We start from the raw sequence: 19114 nt of genomic DNA, 5'->3' as shown, positions 1-19114 counted from the left end.
TAAATTTGTACCTTAGTGTTTTATTCTTTTTTTTTGCCATTGTAAAGGGAATTTTCTCAATTTTATTTCAGCTTTTCATTGTTAATGCATAGAAACACAATTTATTTTTGTATATTGATCTCATATTCTGCAGCCTTCATGAACTGGTTTATTAGTTGTTTATTTATGGATTTCTTAGAATTTTCTATACACAAGATCATGACATCTGTGAATAAAAATAGCTTTGATTCTTTCAATTCCAATCTGGATGCCTTTCATTTCTTTTTTCCTCTTCCATTTCCCAGGCTAGAACCTCCAGTACAATGTTGAATATTAGTGACAAGAGTGGACAGACTTGTCTCCATCCTGATCTTGGGGAGAAGGCATCCAGTCATTCACCATTAAGTATGAGGTTGTTTTATAGATGGCCTGTATTAGGTTGGGGAAGTTCCCTTCAGTTCCTAGTTTTTCTAGTCTTTTATCATGAAAAGTTATTAGAATTCATCAAATGCTTTTTCCGTCTCTGTTAAGATGATCTGTTAATAGGGCACATTGCTTTGATTGATATATATTAAACCAGCCAGCATCCTGGGATGAATCTCACTTGTTCTTGTCGCATAAGTCTATTTATATGATGTTGGATTTACCTTGCTAGTATTTTATTGAGACCTTTTGCATCTATGTTAATAAAGGGTGTTGGTCTGTAGTTTTCTTGTGATGCCTTTGTCATGTTTTGGTATCAGGATTAATACTGATGTCTTAGAATGATTTGGGAATTGTTCCCTACTCTTCTATATTTTGGAAGAGTTTGTGAATGAATAGTGTTAATTCTTCTTTAAATGTTTGATAAATCTATCCATGAAGCAGTCTAGGCCTGGGCTTGTTTATTTGGGAATGTTTTGATTACTAGGTCAATCTCTTTACATGTTATAGGTCTAGTCACACTTTTGTTTCTTCTTGAGTCCTTTTCAATAGTTTGTCTCTCTCTAGGAATTTGCCCATTTCACTAGGTTATCTAATTTGTAGGTGTTCAATTGTCCATCATATTCCTTTATATATGTATTTTTCATTTCTGTAAGCTCAGTAGTAATGTCCCATTTTTCATTCCTGATTTTATTAATTAGAATTTTCTCTCTTTTTTTCTTTAGTAGCTCAGTTAAGTTTGTTAAGATTGATGATCTTTTCGAAGAATCAACTTTTGGTTTCATGGATTTGTCTCTATTGATTGTCTATTCTCCATTTCATTTATTTCTGTCTGCCCTACTGAATGTCTTTGGGTTACTGATTTCTAGTTTAATTCCATCATGATACAAAAACATACTTTGTATAATTTCCATTATTTTAAAGTTTTTTTTTTTTTTTTTTTTTCCAGTGGCTCATTTTATGGTCTATGTCCTGGAAGTTCCAAATTTACTTGAAAAGATGATGTATTTTCCTGTTGTTGTATGGAGTGACATATAAATATGAATTATGCCAAGTTGGTTGATAGTTGTTCTGGCCTTCTGTATATTTTCTGTCTACTTTCATATCGATTGTTGAGAGAGAAATGTTGAAGTTCTAAGTATAATTTTTAATTTATCTTTTTCTCATTTTAATTTCATCAGTTTCTACTTATGTTTTGAAGAGGCTTTGTTTACTGTATACATTTATATATCCTCTCAGTGAATTTACTCTTTTATTTTTCTGTAATTTCCTTCTCGTTCCCTGATAACATTTGTTGTTCAAAAGTCTACTTAGTTTGATATTATTATAGTCACTTCAGCAGTATTTTCATTAACATTTGAATAGTATGTCTTTTTCCACCCTTTTACTTTTAACATATTTGTGTTTTCATATTTAAGGTAGTTTTCATGTGGGCAACATACCATTGGGTCTTGCTTATTTTTTTAATCCACTCTGACAGTTATAATTGGTGTATTTAGATGTGTTCAGTTCCTAAATCTTTAGCTATGCTGCTTTCTATTTTTCCTGTGCATGAACAGCTACAGTTTCATATATGGAATTAGGGGATCCCTTTCTTCAGCTCAGTCCTCCACAGGATGCTTCCTACACTTTCTAGCCTCTGAGACCTCCTTTCCCATTCTTTTGGCCAGAATCAGGACTTCTCTCAGAGTTTTAGATGCCTGACCTCCTGCTACACATTTTCAGAACTGAAGCATCAATTCAAAAATAGCCAGGAGAAAAAATATAAGAGATAAAAAGAGACAGAGAGACAGAGAAGCAGAAGAGAGATAGAAAGGTTCCCTCCTCCCCCTCCCCCCGCCCTTACCCACTGGCCCACAGGGACTCATTTTCTCAGTTCCACCTGCCAACAAGATTTGGTTTCTTTCAGAGTGTTTGCCTCATGCCATGCCACACAGAGTTGGGCCTGCCCTCAAGTGAAAACTAGAAAAAAAAGGAGGGGCGGGGAATTGGGAAATTCACCCCCACTAGAGTCACTTCTCAAGTTCGTAATATTTTCTAAAATATTTTTTTCTGTGATAAACATGTCAGTGCCTAAGTCAAGGAAATCATTGTTAATACATAGTACTTCAGCTTCTAAAAAATAAAATCCTTTTGTTAAGTAATAAAAAGTAATAAAAACCCCTTTAGTGAAGTAAACAATAGCTCTTTTATATATTTGCTTTTAAAGTTTGCATCTTCCTGAAGTAAATTTTTTTTTTTTCAAGAAAAATATTCATATTTTCTTTCACACTCAGGCTACCAAAAACATGCAATATATTTCAGGCTCTGCATCATTAGGACTAGGTAGCGACTTATAGCATCTGTTTGTTATAAAGCTCAGTATACCCTCAAGACATACTCTTCGTAAACGTTGAACACCAGCAATACTGTTCATATTAAATTGGGCTGCATGAATAATACAGAAGTCATGAATTTAAATTATTACTGGTATTCACAGAAAATGGTAGTATTTCAGCCTTTGAATAACAACTGAACTTTACTTCTAGAAACTGAAGTTGTTACATTGTAAATCAGAATCATGCCAGGGTTCCAAGTTATTTCTGATATTAAAACCACTCTAAGGTATTTCAGAAATACTGTTCTATGTCATATCTCCCCTCAGAAAAAAAGTGAAGTTTACTTTTGCAAGACAATGAAAACCTTTTAAATGGTTTGTTTTGCACATTCTTAATTTTCTAGGCAGGGAGAATAAAATATGTAGCAGACACTGAAATATGCACCTGACCTAGAATATATGAGTAGATGGATTCATAAGCCACCATCAGGCATTATAATTCAACACAGCCTCAGGACAAAGTATGCTTTTTTCATGAAGTTGCCTAACAATTTTTTTCTCCACCTCCAGATTTTCTCTCTATTCTTTTTATTACCCAGAAAGTGGGGTAAACAAGATATTGTGAGCTGAATTTATGAGAAGTTATCAGTCTGAAAAATTTGAAGTTTAGAATCATTGTTTACGTTGTTAACCTTGCCTGTGAGGCCCCCTTCCTTCTTGATATCTAGACTGTACCCATCGCATCACAAGTTCAGTTCAGTGTAGGGGTATCGAAAGCATAGGGGCTTTAAGGTCAGAGTAACTTGAGTTTTGATTACCTCTTTTCTACATGCTTATCCAATACAAACTTTGATGTGTTGTACCTCTCAGAAACTTAGTATTCTGACTTAGGAAGATCAACCAACACTCACTTTCACAAGTAGGTATCTAAAGCCCGCAAAACTTAAAATCTGGCTTATTCAGACTCACAAAACCCCAATTGCCTGAATCCGTTTTTCTTTTATATTCCCCTGACTTACTCACTGATCAGATACAGAAAGAAGTAACCAAAAGGATGAACTTTATCACAACCATTGGAGAGTCTGCTTGAACGCTTGCTGCTTGTGATTAAGCTGAGTCTAGGTGAGATCAAAGGAAGATTTTAAGAGGCTCTCCTAACCTGGGGTCAAGGCCAGCATGTTCTTCTATCATATTTTAAATAGCCCTTCAAAGTAAACAAAATTTTTCTTTCAAAACATACTTACTTTATACCCCAGAGGTGGTTTCTTCCCGTTTGCCAATTCCATTTATAGATCAATATGCTTCCTCCTACATAGGCTCGCTCTTGAATTTCATGCTATTTGTCCATAAAATACTCTCCCCTGCTAGTACAGTCATCTCTTGATCTCATAGGTTTGGTCCCTCATTCAGGGGTTCACTGAAGACTTAACCCTTGATTAACAGTTTTCCTTTCTATATCCATTTCTGGTATAATTCACTGTTAGTGCAACTTTCATATAGATGACACAACCCACCCCACAATCTACTTCAAAATTCATTAATATCCCTCCTTCCAATGACTTTTGACCCCAATTTATCTGAGAACCCAATTCTCATAGTGACTTTTAGATAGACTTTGATGTTAGAAAAAAAAAAATTAACCTATGAGGAAGCGGTTTTAAACATTCTACTCCCAGATCACTACTTACCATATTTCCAGTTGTCTTTCAGAAATAATTCTTCAACTGCATTTCAGCCACCAATCCATTCATCCTACTGCTTTCTTACTATTCATAAGACAATCCTGTCCTCACATCAAGATCTGAGAATTTTTAATATAATTTGTTTTGTTTGTAGAGATATTAGTAGAAACATATGTAATTGATATTAAATATTAGAGCAATGCACAAAGGAATATTTGTATCCTTAAAAACTTGAAATTCATATCCTTAACCCTGAAGAAGAAATAAACAATATGACCCAAATGATTAAAAAAAAAAAAAAATGAATAGCAAAAGAAATTGAGGAATACAAAGTAGTAACTAAAAGTAAAAATAAAAGTTTAAATATAGTATTCCATGGTGGGGTGGGAGATGATAAATTTAAGAGTTATTTGGACTATTAGGTTAGCTGGATAAGCTGTTAGGTGAGTTAGTAGTTTATCAATTATATTTGCTCATAGAATAAATAAAGTATTAGCTAACCTATTCCACAAAGAAAGGAGAAAAACAAAAGTATAAAAAAAAAAAAGTTAAACTAGGAAAATTTTAAAAAATCACAGAAAATTAAAAGAATTATAAGAGACTACTGTGACAATGCTGTGTAAATAAATTTTAAAACTTGAAATAAATGAATGACTTTTTAGAAAAATAAATTACTGTGACTAAGCCAAGATAAAAAGAACACCTAAAATCAATTTATCCCTATAAAAGAAAATTGAAAAAAAAACTTTCTAATAGCTATATTGGTATCTCCTCCAAATATAGTTTCTACCAATTCTCAAAGAACTGGCAGTTTTTTAATTATTTCAGTTGCAGAGCACAGGAAAAGAAGTAAAACATTCTAGTGCTTTTTATGAAATCACTGTAACATTTGTTATGACACCCAGCAGAGCTACCACCTAAAAATCTACTATAGCTCAGTCTTACTTATGCATTTAAATGTAAAACTCTGGAATGAAATACAAGTATTACCACTGTTTTATTCCAGGAATGCAAAGATAGTTAACTATTGATAAATATATTAATATAATGTACTATATTAATAGATCAAAAAAAGAAAGCTTATATGAAAAGACATGTGAAATATTTAAATATTCTATCTTGATTTAAAAAAAAATGATCTGGCAGACAGATCTAGTTGTCACCCAATATCTGCTCTCCCATTCACCCTCAGGGTAAGAGGATACCTGATTTGTGTTTAGGTCCATGGCTTACCAGAATAAAGACAACATATCCCAGCCTCCCTTGCAGGTAAATGTGGCTATGTAATTATGTTTGGGTCAATGGAATATGAGCAGAATGTTGTGTGCAGCATATGGCATGTGCTCTTAAAAAGAGAGTGTGCTCAAACCCCTTCCGCTCTTCCCATTTCTGAAATATGGGTATGATTTTAAAACATCTTGCATCAGAGAAATGAGGGCAATACTCTAAGATAAATAAATAAAAAGACAAAAAAAAAGAAACCAGTTTAACCAGACAGTGTCCCATTTCCCTACAGTGTCTCAGAGAATAAACGAACTTTTATTGTGCTTAAACCACAGCTATTTAGGATCTGGCACTGGGCTGGGTTGGGATGTTCCAATATCTGAAATTAGATTGTAATTAGTATGCTTATATGTAGATGTATTCATTATGTAAGTTCATGTAAACACATATAACGGAAAAAAAACTAGAAGCGCTTCCATTAAAGTCACAGACAAAACAAGAATGTACCCTATCAGCACTACATTTATCATTGTTGTAGCAATAATCACAATTTGCAATTATGCTAGAGCAAAATATTCAAAAGCAAACTGTCATGGATTGAATTATGTCCCGCCAAAAATGTGTGTATCAGTTTGGCTGGGCCAGATTGCTGGTATTATGTGATTTTCCTATAAATTGTTAATCCTGCCTCTGTGATAAATCCTGCCTCTATCATGTTTAGTTGTGTTAGTGAAGCAGGACTCAGTCTACAAGATTGGATTGTGTCTTGAGGCAATCTCTTGAGATGTAAAAGAGAGAAGTGAACAGAGAGACTGGGGGACCTCATATCACCAAGAAAGCAGCACCAGGAGAAGAGCGAGTCCTTTGGATCCAGGATCCCTGCGCCTGAGAAGCCCTTGACCAGAGCCCCCTCCAGAGCCGACAAAGAGAGAAAGACTTCCCCTGGAGCTGACACCCTGAATTTGGACTTTTAGCCTACTTAACTGTGAGGAAATAAACTTCTCTTTGTTAAAGCTGTCCACTTGTGGTATTTCTATTATAGCAGCACTAGATAACTAAGACACAAACCAATAGCTGTTGAGTTCATTCCGACTCATAGTGACCCTATAGGACAAAAATAGAACTGCCCCATAAGGTTTCCAAGGCTGTAAAATATTCAAGGTGTGATAAAGGGAGAAGATAAAATTATATTTCTTTGTAGATTATATGATTATAATATATAAAATTTAAGATGATAAATTGGAAATAAGCATAAATTATATGCTTTTTAATTTAAAAAGATAAATAGCAGTACAAATAAAGCATTTGAAAAACAAGTTAGAATGTACTTGATGTGCTGTACTTCCAATGACAATTTTACATTTTTTATGTGAAATTTAATTTATAATTGTAACTGATGTTTGTGTCTTATGCTATGGTAGGAGCCCTGGTGGTGTAGTGGTTAAGAGCTTGGCTGCAAACCGAAAGATTGGCAGTTCAGATCCACCAGCTGCTCTTTGGAAACCCTATGGGGCAGTTCTACTCTGTCCTATAGAGTCACTATGGGTTGGAACCAACTCGACGGCACCTAAGAACAATTGTTCATTTTCTTTTTTATTGTACTTTAGATGAAGGTTTACAGAGCAAATTAGTTTCTCATTAGACAATTAATACACATATTGTTTTGTGATATTGGTTGCCAACCCAACGACATGTCAACACTCTCCCTTTCTCGACCTTGGGTTTCCCATTACCAGCTTTCCTGTCCCCTCCTGCCTTTTCATCCTTGCCCCTGGCCTGGTGTGCCCATTTAGTTTCGTTGTTTTATGGGCCTGTCTAATCTTTGGCCAAAGGGTGAACCTCAGGAGTGACTTTAGTCCTGAGTTAAACAGATGTTCAGGGACCATACTCTTGGGGTTTCTCCAGTCTCTGTCTGACCAGTAAGTCTGGTCTTTTTTTTGTGAGGCAGAATTTTGTTAGAAACCTAATTTTTCTGATACCACAAACCCAAACCAAACCCACTGCAATCAAGTCGATTCTGACTCATAGCGACCATATATATAATATCTTGCAAATTTATATTATAAGCCAATTTAAGTCTTGAGTAAGCTAGATTTAATTAAAAAAAAAAAATTGCCCTTTAGTTGATTCCAACACGTAGGGTTTTCAATGGCTGATTTTTTGGAAGTAGATCACCAGGCATTTCCTCTGTGGCACCTCCAAGTGGACTCGAACCACCAAGCTTTCTGTTGGCAGCCGAGTGTGTTAACCATTTGCACCACCCACGGACTCCAGCTTTCATAAAGTTACTATCAATTCTCATCATTCTTTGTGACCATTAATATAGAGAGCTCTCATACTCAGTAATATCACTTGTATTCTTCACAAGTGAGAATTAGAAGAATTTCAAGAAATATTTGGTTAAATTTTCTGAAGTCTAATAAGTGTGTTGTTTTAGAAAAAATGGTTTATAGAATCATTGGCTTATACTTTACTACAAAGGAAGAGAAGACTAAGCTTAATGTTTTTATGTAATAAAAAATGTAGAACTCAAAAGATAATCATGCAACTTATTATGTTGGAATAACGTGTCAGAATTTCTTATGCATTTCTTCTAAATAATTTTCTTAAGATTGTTTTGATGATAACAAAGTAATTATGAGAACCCAAGATAGCTGGGAGAATATATGATTTAGCTTTTGTAATGCACTTATTTTTGCTCCTACTTAATAGGGGTCATGTGCCCATTTAGTGGGATTTTATTGGAAATAAAATGATAATTCTAGTTGGTCTAACAGTGATAATGAAATCACAACAATTAATACATCTTATTTGGTTCCCAGTAAAAAAGAGTTGTATTTCTTCTTTATGTGGTTAAAACTAATTCAGATTTACAAAATATAAGATTTCAGATGATCAGTTATTTACATTTTCAGTAATGATGTGGCTTTTATGGGGTACAGATATGTTTTGATAATACAAATTTTAAAATTCTATTCCTAAAAAGTGTTTTAAAGTTTATTTTCTCTTTTCCTCCACATCCAGCCCTCTGTATTATCATTGTTTCTCAGTTATATATATTTTTTTCATTTCCATGGTAACTATACATGTACACAATGAAGTATTAAAATGATTCTCTACCTGGTCTACTATATTTGCTTCCATTCTGTACTAATAAGTCTAAAATAATCTCCGTAAGGAGCTTCTTTTGTTATATTACTTACCTGCTTCAAAACTTTTAATGACTTCTTGTTATCCAGAAGATGAAGTATTTACTTTTTACCTGGGTATGTGAAGATCTTTTCATTCTGCCTCTAAAATACATGAAATGATCAGCATCAGCATGAACCCTTTACCATTACCAGGTGCTTCAGTGATCTAGATCAGGAATCTTCAAAGTGTATTCTACAGAATGCTAAGTCAGTAGACTCTTAAAATCAGTTGTTGAGTGGACTCTGACTCATGGTGTCCCCATGTGTATCAGAGTAGAACTGTACTCCATAGGTTTTCAATGGCTGATATTTTGGAAGTAGATCTCCAGACCTTACTTCCAAAATGCCTCTGGGTGGACTCACACCTCCAAGCATTTGCTTAGCAGCCAAGTGTGTTAACTATTTGCCCTACTCAGGGATTCTATGAACACCTAGTTCTACTTAAAAAAAAAAAAAAAAAACAGGGTTTTAGACTCTAAATTTACAGTAGTAAAAAATATAACGAAATCTCATCTTTTAGAAATATAACTTTTCCTAAGGAAGTTTGATAATAAACAAGTAAATAAGAAATTTCAGATCGTGTCAAGTACCATGTAGATAATTAAGCAGGGTAATAAAAATGAGTTGGAGAGTGCCAGTGGGAAATATTAGACAGGGTGTTGGTGATGCATCACTCTGAGACTGTGCTATTTTAACTGAGATCTGAATAAGAAGGAGCCAGTCATGTGAAGATCTGAGGAAAATAATTCCAGGTAGAAGGATGAACAACTAAAATATTCCAAAGTAGAAACAAGAAACATGTTCTACATTGGCATGTTCAAGAAAAGAACTAAGGTCAGTGTGCCTGAAGTAGACTAGTAAGTAAGAAGGAGAGATTGGCAGGGCCTGGATTGTTTAAAAACTTATGGGCTGTGTTGATGAGTTTGGATTTTAAAGGCTGGAAGAGAAAATTGTGTGCATTAATGTATTCATTCAACAGATATTATGGACACCATAAAGTAGGTATTATTATCCAGCTGTAAGAAGATGACTTTTCTGGGGTCTTTATGGATTGTTTGGTATGTTCATCACAGTCTCTCCACTCTGGCTGGTAAGAACTCAGATACTTCTCAGCCATGTGTAGTGGGCTTCTATAGTTATTCAGCTCACAATTCTCCATTGGTTATTCTTTTCCAGAAGTTGTTCTTTCTTTAGTCTTGTGGAGATTCACCCTATACGTTCACCAAAAGATCCAAGGGCTCTCTATAAAGGTTCTTAGTGCTGCTCAGCTTAGCTCTCTTCTCTCTAGCACCCAGTTCTTCAAATTCCTGACACTTTAATCATCCAGAATTACTGGTACTTTTTTTTTTCTATTAATTGTGCAAGACTGCTGTGTTCTATTTGGGCTCCCCTTTCTGTGCTACCATTTCCAAACTGCCTCTAGGTAGAAAGCCAGGGTGATCATGGGGATCACACTAGTTATTTCTCTTCCCTCAGGGAATATAGTACCATTTTGACTGGACCAAAACCATTTTCATGGAAATTATATTTCACATAAACAGTTTTAATCAGAACATCATGAGTGTATATCAAAGGGCAGAGATTGTATTCCACGCCATTCTTTATCCCTATTGCTTAGTTCAATGTGATGGAGTTCATGTACACCCCATAAATGCCTGATCATTCCATATATGTTATATGAGGCATGAGCGGATGTAAAATAAGTAGAGTGTAACCGTTGGAATCAGAGAGCCCCAGACTAAAAACCTGTCTCTTCCAATGACACCGTGCCTTTAATTTTCTAAGTCTCAGTTTGCTTTACTATAATTTAGGATTAATAGGAATAATAATATCACATATTGAGAGAAGTATGTAGAGTGTCTGGAATAGTTCTTGGTGCAAATCTATTTTAAAAAATGTCCTTTAACCTTGAGGAGCTTTCTGTTTAGTAAGGTTACTATATTAAGATGAACTGGGACCTTTACTATTGATAGAAAAAAAAATTCAAATAAATTGCAGTTCTTTTTCTAAAATAAAATCTGACCACTTTTTTTTTGTTTTTTGAGTTTTTTTTTTTTTTATAACATTGAGTTAAAGGCAAAAGGCTAATTATAAGATTAGTTACTCTTATCATGTTCACAGCTATATCTTGCATTACTGTTCAGTCCAACCCTAAGACATCTGTGCACTGCCATCCATATGACTGAAGTATTTATTTGCTACTGGTGAACAGAAAACATATGGGTTACACCTACAGAAATCAGATATGAAAGAAAGGGTCTTAGTAGCTTTGACATGAAAGCACAGAAAACAACACATGGTAATTTTGTCTCCAAATTATTTGATGTAATATTAAATCATCTGCTTTGGTATTGTCCTTTTGTTCAGAACTAAAATGTATTCCTGAGCTTTACTCACTTTACAGAAAGACTGAATTATGGATTTGAAAGAAATAAAAAATTCCTTTCCATCTGAGCACTTTAATCCATCCTATGCAACTCTGATGAACACCTATGGAGAGAACTGAGTTCAAGAGTAGACTCACTTCAAGAAATCATTTATTCTGAGTTTTTCACAGATATTCAAGTGATTCTCCTAAACGACTTAGGTAAGAGTGGTTAGGAAAATGAGGAACTGTTTATAAGGAACTGTAAAAGTGTCTTGAGACAACCCTGCTACATTAATCTTTGGATCTTTGTGGGTGAAAAACTAGGCTTGCAAAGTGTGTGTGTGGGTGTGTTTGTGTGTCCATTCACCCACCCACATGCTCTGAAAGCACAAAAGTTTTGAATCTTTTGATGTTGATTTCATGCCAGGTGTCAGGTGTTCCAACTTATGATAAAGAAAGACAGCAAGCTAGAAAAAAAAAATGAAGTGCATTAGAGCAGAGAGCATCTTGGATTTGGGAAGAACACTTGAAATTTTAAACCCAGCATTACCATTTTGTAGCTGTGTGACTTTGGTGCAAGACCCTGAATTAATGTATTTGATCTGAGCCCCTTAAATTCAGCAACTCGTCTGTAAAATATGTGTATATACGTATATGTGTGTGTGTGCACGTGTGTGTAAATGGACTTCCAGTTTCTGCTTCCAATGTAAAGAGCATGAAATTTGTCATTCCCATCCTTACAATAAGAGAAAGTTGGACAAACTAAAAATCAACAAATTTTCTTAGACTCAGCAGAAAACTGAGGGTGCATGGAAAACTGCCGCCCTGAAATCTGGAGGGATAGACATATCTAGATAGTTGCAGCTGAGATTTTGTCACTTGGAGAGGAAGCTGCTGGAGCAATAAAGTGGTAAAAATACTTACATGATAATTTTAACTAAATACTGAAGGCTGAATACGGACTAGCATGGGTAAAACTCCCAGCAGCCACAGTCTTAGGGGGACCTACAAATTTTGTGAGCTTTCCTTCTAGGAACTTCATCAGGTTCTCATGGTAAAGATCTGAGAATGATCCCCTAATGGGTCTGTGAGGAACAGGGAAAAGTAATGATTGTGAAATATGCCCAGAGCTTTCTTCATGTCAAAAGCTTACTCTAAAGGGCAAAGACTTTGCCAGAGCCTTTTCTCAGAAGGAGTGGTGGTATTCTCCCCACCCCAGCCCTCTCTAGCCCTCCTTTCTCATATAAGGGAAACACGAAAATAAACATATTCAACAGGGTCAGGGTTTCAAGGACATAGTCTGGGAACACTATAGCCAGGAAAGAGAGTAGAGGGAAGAGGGCAAAAAGCTATACCACTGTAGGAACACTTGTGAAGGTGACAGCCCAAATATACAAACCCACTGAAACACTGAGAGTTAATCTGAAGATTGCAGAATGCAAAGAGAAAAAACAACAAAACGGAACAGAATATACAAGTGTATGAAAATATCAAAAGTTGTGACATGTGTAATTGGAATACCAGAAGGAGAAGGAAAAGAGAAAGAGAAAGGGGAGCAGAAGAAATACTTGAAGTAATAATGGCCAAATTTTTTCAAAAATTAATGAGAATCATCAGACCACAAAAGCAGGAAGCTCAGAGAACAGGAAGGAGGATAAACACCAAAAAAAAACAACCAAAAAAAAAAAAAAAACCCACAAACCTAGGCATATCATATGCAAACTGCAGAAAACCAAGATAAAGAGAAAATCTTGGTAGAAGCCAGTGCTAGCAAAACACTCCCCCCCCCAAAATTCCTCATACCTACAGAAAAACAAGATAAGAGTTACTGTGGACTTTTTGTCTGAAACCATGTAAGCAAGAAGAGAGTAGAGTGAAATATTTAAACAGTTGAAAAAAAAAATAGCAACCTTAAATTCTATATCCATAAAAATTATCCTTCCAAAGAAAGGAGAAATATTTTCTCAGACAAACAAAAATTGAGGAAATGTATTGCTAGCAGTCTGCCTTACAAGCCGTGTTAAAATAAGTTCTTCACACAGAAGAAATTAATATATGTCAGAAACTTGGATCTTTATAAAAAAGGAAGAGTTGGAGAAGGAATAAACGAGGGTAAGGTAAAATCCCTTATATTTCTTAATTGATCAAAAACTAACCATAAAAAAAAAAACATAGTCACAATATATTGGGTGATTATAACATGGATAAGAGAACAATACCACAAGGAACGGAAGGGAGGAATTGGGAATACTCTGGCACTGTATGTGAAGCAGTACGATGTTATTGGAAGGTAGACTTGGATTAGTTAAAAATTTATTGTAAACTATAGGTCACTCACTATTTTTTTTTTAAGAAGTATAATTGATATACTCAGTAGATAAAATGAGATCATATAAAATGCTTAAAACCAGAGAAGGAAGGAAAAAAAAAATAAAGATGGGGACAAAATGAAGAACAACTGCAACATATAGGTAATAGTTACAAAAATGGTGTGTATTAATCTGACCATAACAATAATCACTTTAAATTTGAATGGTATAAGCACATCAGTTAAAACACAGAGAAAGTCAGAGTGGATTTTTAAAACTATATGTCATCTACAAGAAATGCTTTCAATAAAAAAAATTTAAAAAACCTCTGATTAAAGATATACCATACTAATTCCAATCAAAAGAAAGCTTGAACAGCTATATCAATTTAAGATAAAACAGACATCAGAACAAGAAAAAATTATCATGGATGAACAGGAACATTACATAATGGTACAGGGGTCAGGTCTACAAGAAGATACAATAATCATAAATGTGTGTGCACCTCACAACAGAACATCAAAGAGCTGAAGCAAAAACTAATAGAATTGAAAGATGAAACAGACAAATCTACCAGCAGAGTTGCAGATTTCAACACCCCTCTGTCACTAATGGATAAATCAAGCAGACAGAAAATCAGTAAGAAAATAGATGACAGATACAGAGAGAGGAAGAGATAGAGACAGAGTTGTAGCAAAATAATATCCTATAGTGGTTGGGCCACTTACTAGCTGTGTGATCTCCTGTTATCTCAAATTAAGTACCTCAGTCATATAATAGGAATAATAGCAATATAATGCATAGGGATTTGTGGGGGATAAATAAAATAATGAAAGTGAACTTCTTACCAGAGTGCTTGACACATAGTAAATTCTCAATGAAATGTAATAAACATTATTTACAAAAACATTTAAAAACTTCCGTGTATCATACCAACATGCATTGTTAGTAACTGCAAAACTCAAAGGAAGTGTAATGATGTTCTATTTACTTGTTTTGGAGCTTTAAGGCATTAGACAGGCTATTTGAAGTTGCTCTGCTATATTCTTTCTTCCTCAGGAAAAATGATAATATGAGGCGGGGGCGGGGGCGGGGGCAGGAAAAGAAGACAAACCTAGAAATAAACCATACCTTAAATAGAATTTGGATACCTAGTGGATGTTTTTAAGATCATGATGGAGAAAATTTACTCCTAAATTAGTTATTTTGTTTTAGAGTAGCAGTGTTAGAAAGTTTCCAAACAATCTTAAAATGCATATTTGTTGTATGCAAATCCCAAAGTGCATAATTATTTTATGTTAACTGGAAAATAGATATTTATAGAATTTAAAGAAAGTATTTTTCATAAAGTTTAAAGAAGAATTTATGGGGTATCAGTTCCTCAATTTCAAAATGAAACTGAAGTGATTTTGAAAAGTTTCCTAATCTTAGAAATTTGAGCCTAATTACACCTCTCAGATGAAATGCTAAGTGGAGATTCCAAGGAAAATAGTACGACGTTCTTAGATATACACGATCACAAAATTGCTTATGGTGTAAAATGTAAAACAAAGTTACATCTCTCAAATGTAAATTTACAATTGAACATAATAACTGCAATTAAAGCACAATATCTATTATTCAAGCAATTGTAAGCTTAGTCTATAAAATTTTTATGAAGTTTTGTTTTAAAATGGCAGAAATATTTAAACTGAATGTTTTTGATTCTCTGGAAGCATTAATATAACAGGACAGATAAAATAACACATTTGAAAAAATGCTGTATTTATTTTGGATTAGTGTTTTTCATAAATGTGTTCCCTTCAAGCTCATAAAATTCAAGTAGCTGTCAAAATGAATTTGATCCTCATTTTGTACTGCCTTGAAAAACGTTCTTTCACAACATAGCTTATATTGACAAAATAAACATATTGTGATAAACTATAGTTTATCAAATAATCTATTTTTAATAATGCCTACAGTTTCTTAAGGTGAAGCAAAAAGAATTGTTTAGCATTGGATAAACACAATAATCAATAAGTTGTATTTTATGATCCAACTGTTAGAAATATATCGATTTAGCTCTTCTCTTACTCTCAATTTCTTGGTAAACTTTCTTATGAAAAGCAAGTTGCTTTCAGCCTGTCTAAAATCTAGCACTTCAAATTATTCATTTACCTCCCATTTTCTGGCACCATGGTGCATAATTTCTTTTCATTTGCCTTTACAGTTCTGACAAGCCCACCAGGATTCTTGCTAAAGATCAAGAATAAAAGGCTAAGAAACACCATTACGTTGTCAGATCCCATACAAAAAAAAAAAAAAAATGCGGAAGGGAGTGCGAATGTTGTGAATGATGGAAATACCAGTAGGCTTTTTGTCTATGACCCAGAATTCTCAAGAAGGAATATCAAAAGATTGTTTGCCCTTCAAAACTTCTCTTTTGAGATAAAAACGAACCACATAAGAGTTAGATGAGTTCAGTCTTCATTTAGTAAATAAAAATGGACAATGTCTATTATCAGCTATTTTGGAGAACTATAATAGCATTATTGAAGAATTAGATTTCTGACTAGACAGTCAGCCACTCTTGGAGTATGTTTTTCTTTGACAAGCACAGTGGATTCTCTGCCTGGTGGAGGTGTTCTGGCCAAAGTCAAAATAAGTTGTAAATGTAACCACCAATAAAATTTTAGAGCTCTACATAAGGTGCACAAAACCATACATACTAAAAAGAATAGCAATTATAAAAAAGGTAGTGATTTTTATTGAGTGGAGAGCAGAATTTTTTGAAGTATAATGTATGCGTTTTTCAAATTTACTAAAGATTATGAAATTACTTGCCAAGTTTTGCTGGCTATACTCCCTGGTTATATTTCTGTTTCTCCACAACTCTGCCAAAGCTTGATGTTAGCAGATATTTTCATTTTGCCATTCTAATGATTGTGAAATAGTATCTTTTGTCGCTTTAATTTATATTTTCCCAAATATTATAAGTAAGATTGAGCATTTGTATGGCTCTTCACTAGGATTTCCTATGTTACATATTTTTCTCATTTTTCTATTCTGTTGATTTAGAAATTTTGGGTACTAGTCCTCTGTGAAGTATGTGTTGTGATAATTTTCTCCCAGTCTCTGATTCATCTATTGATTTTTATTGAATCCTTTAGGAAAACATTTACTAACATAGTCATATTATTGTAATTTTTATTTTAGGGTTGGTGACTTTGTGTCTTATTTAAGAAATGCTTTGTTATCACAGGCTGTATATTATCCTCAAAATTTTTTAAAATTTTGTTTTTCTCATTTAGCTCTTTCATCCATCAGGAACTATCTTTTGTAGGTTTGCTATGAGGTAGGATTTTAATGTTATACTTTTCCACATGTTGTTGCTAGTTGCCATCAAGTTGATTTAACTCATGGTGACCCCATGTCTGCAGGGTAAAACTGCTCTATAAGGTTTTGAAGACTGTGACCTTTTGGAAGCATATCTCCAGGCCTGTCTTCTGAGGCATGCCTGGGTGGATTCCAACCACCAACCTTTCAGCAAGCACTTAACTGTTAGTGCCACCCAGGAACATGTACTTTTCCACATAGAAAATCATTATTCTTTGCACGATTGAACAGTCCATCTTTTACGTATTGACCTGCAGTGCCTCCTAATTCATGGGATTGACATTCCATTTGTTCACAGGTCTATTTCTGGGTTTTTTCATTAATTAAATTGTTTCATTTTCCCATGCCAATATCAGCATTCACAATGATATCATCTGTGAACAATGATAGTTTCATGATTTCCTTCCCAATCTGTATGTTTCTTATTTCATTTCCTTATCTTACCACATTAGCTAAGATTTCCAGTATAATATTGAATAGGAGTGTGGGGGGGCATCATTGCTTTATTCCTGAGCCTAGGAGGAAAGCATCTTGTTTCTCACCATTAAGTACGATGTTAGTTATATATTTTTGTAGATTTTTAAAAATCAGGTTGAGGGAATTCCCCTCTATTCCTATTTGCAGAGAGTTTTTATCATGAATGGTTGTTAGATTTTGCCTTTTCCTTTCTTGTAATGTCTTTATCTTGTTTTGGTATCATGATAGTGATGGCTTCATATATAAATTAGGATGTTTTCCCTCTGCTTCTATTTTCTGGAACAGATTGTGGGAATTGGTATCTTCCTTAAAATTTTGGAGGGAGTCACCAGTGAAACCATCGGGACCTATTGCTTTCACTTTTTTTTTTTTAATTAGGTTTTATTAAATGTATTTTGCTGTTATTTTGGGGAATGCATATCATTTTTCTCACATGACTTTGAACTGACAGATTTCCACATATTAGCTGTCCTCATTAAACACTACCCAAAAAAACCACTACGTCGTAAAATATCACACTATTTGCTAGTACACTTTTGATTAATAATTCAAATGTTCAGTGCTTAGTTATTATTTCTTTATTTTTATAATTTTGGTTATTTCTTTTAGTAAATGATCTATTTCACAGAGTTCTTGACATTTATTGGCGTAAACATCTCAATAATTACATCTTTATATGCCTTTTTTGTTTCATATATTGATAAACTGCCTTTGTTATTTTATTTTTCTGATGTCTTGCTAAAAGTTTTTTTTTTAATTATTGTAATTATATTATCCTTTATAAACAATCAACTTTGGTTTTGGTGATCTTACTTGTATGTTGTATGTTTTGTTTCACTTTTTTATATTTTGCTATTTTCTGTTCTTTATAATGCTCATTCTTCTATTTTCTTCCGGTTACATTCTTATCCCTTTAAATTTCCTGAGTTATATTTTTAGCTCATGAAATTTTAATATTTCTTGATTTAAAATTCAAATGAAATCATGGCTAGAAATGTCCCCAAATTTTGTCATGAGTTTAACACATTCATCATCATTTGGTTCTATTGGTAATGTCTATTGATTTCTTTCCCTCAAAACCATGAGTTTTTGTAGGATATTTTAAAGTTAAAACACATAATTTTAAAAGATATAGTTTTATTTTAAAACTTATGGTTTTCTAACTATACATGTGCATATATCATTTAACTACATGATGTCCAGCAACAACTTCCGTATAGATAGTATTGACTGAAATTTCCCGGCATCGTCGTAAAAAGATACATGGTCTTTTTTACATAAATATGTTATTTTATGTAAAAAAAAAAATGTATTTTGTCCATCTTGTTGTTTATTATTGTGTACCACTGAGTTGTTTCCAAATCACAGCAACACTATGTGACACAGTAGAACTACCCCATGGGGTTTCCTAGGCTGTAACCTTTGTGGGAGCAGATTGCCAGGTCTTTTCTTCTGTGAAACCACTGGTGGGTTTGAACAGTTCACCTTTCTATTAGCAGCTGAGCACTTAACCATTACACCACCAGGACTCCTTTTTGTCCATATTGTGCTCAGTGGTTTATACATTTCTATTAGATAAGCATGGCTTAAATCTTTATTCATGTTACTTTTGTTTCCTTTAGCTCTTGATTTTTATTAGAAATGCATTAAAGTTTATTTAGTGACTCTGGATCTGACAATTTCTCTGTTAATTTGTGGCATAAATTGTTAAGTGCTCTACTATTAGCCAAGGGTTAGCTGTTCAAACTTACTCAGCGGCATCTTGTAAG

The sequence above is a fragment of the Loxodonta africana genome, chromosome 4 (assembly GCF_030014295.1).
Source record: "Loxodonta africana isolate mLoxAfr1 chromosome 4, mLoxAfr1.hap2, whole genome shotgun sequence".
In the NCBI taxonomy this organism is placed as follows: Eukaryota; Metazoa; Chordata; class Mammalia; order Proboscidea; family Elephantidae; genus Loxodonta; species Loxodonta africana.
Note: the sequence above shows the minus strand (reverse complement) of the source record.